We start from the raw sequence: 1276 nt of genomic DNA on the forward strand, positions 1-1276 counted from the left end.
AAAAAAAAAAAAAAGGGAGAAAGCTTTATGCTAGAAAACTGTGAGATGCAGTGCTATGCGAGGCAGCTTGGGTGAGATGCCCTAGGGAAGAGCGAAATAATCGACCCAACCTATTCCCCTAACCCCATTCTTCCCTTCATTCTCTTATTTCAGTTTTGTTCATACTATCCGTCCCTAAATCTGATTTTTATTGAATTGACTAAAGATCCTACCTAGGATTGGATCACTTGTGATTCGATCTTACATTAAATATCCACAGCATCTACAACTCAGTTGCTACCCGATAGTTGTGTACCTTCCTTTTCCATTTTTGAGGGTTTCTTCTTCTCCTGGCAAATATTCCTACCCACCCCCCACCCCCACCCCACCCCAAGATATGAGGAAATAATCAAAACCAAAACTATTTGTCCAAATAATCCAGCACTTTCTTTTGTTCTTTACATAGCACTTGCCTATAGAAAATACCACGTGAAAGTATGAAACCATTCAAACCCAGGCTTCATCTTGTTAACTACATCAAAGTCAATAACAAGAGCTTCATTTAGGACACCTTTATGGTCTTCTAACCATAATCTAGCTCTTATAGATTCTATTTTTCATCAAAAAGCCTCCTGAACTAGGATAAGTCGGTTCCTTCTCCATCACATAGTTCATTATAAAATCAAATGATTCAAATCCCTCCTGAACTCGTTCACTTCGTGCACTACTACTTGTCTACCATTTTCTTTATCTCCTTTGGTTCTTGCACTTCTAGTTGCTTCAATTATTTCAGCATCTTGAGAGACTTTAGCTTTTACATCCTCAAACCAAGCAACGACTACAACCTCATATTTTGCTCCCATTTTCAGATGCATGAATATTGATGCCTTCTCGTCAAACTTACATAGAGTCAGTTGTGCGATAGGATTGACCCCAGTTAACATGTAAGGAACTTCTTGCATTATATGTAGCATTCAAATCATGAACATATGGATTCCTAATATTACATGCAAGTATTTACGTCTCACGACCATGACTTGAATCGGCCACTTTGGATACCGATCTGGATCAATCGATCATGGCTTGTAAGATCACAAATCCCTTCAAGAAATTTCAAAGGGGAAAAAAAAAAAAAAAGGTACCAGTATCAGATTGCCAAATTGGTCTCAGCCAATCTCGATACTTGAAACCATAACTACACGACAATCTCTAAGGGAACAACCTTCAGACAATGCATTCACCCATATCTGCTTTTAAAATGAATAGCAAAACCTCCCGCCCCCCCCCCCCCCCCCCC

General features: G+C 39.3%; 1 protein-coding gene across 1 annotated transcript in view; it reads right to left on the reverse strand.

Moving 5' to 3' along the window:
* LOC122062139 (ER membrane protein complex subunit 1) overlaps positions 1-1276 on the reverse strand; it is a 19579-nt gene that overhangs the window by 16919 nt on the left and 1384 nt on the right. The gene's annotated exons all lie outside the window — the stretch shown is intronic.

Source organism: Macadamia integrifolia, chromosome 2 (genome assembly GCF_013358625.1).
Source record: "Macadamia integrifolia cultivar HAES 741 chromosome 2, SCU_Mint_v3, whole genome shotgun sequence".
NCBI classification, from domain to species: Eukaryota; Viridiplantae; Streptophyta; class Magnoliopsida; order Proteales; family Proteaceae; genus Macadamia; species Macadamia integrifolia.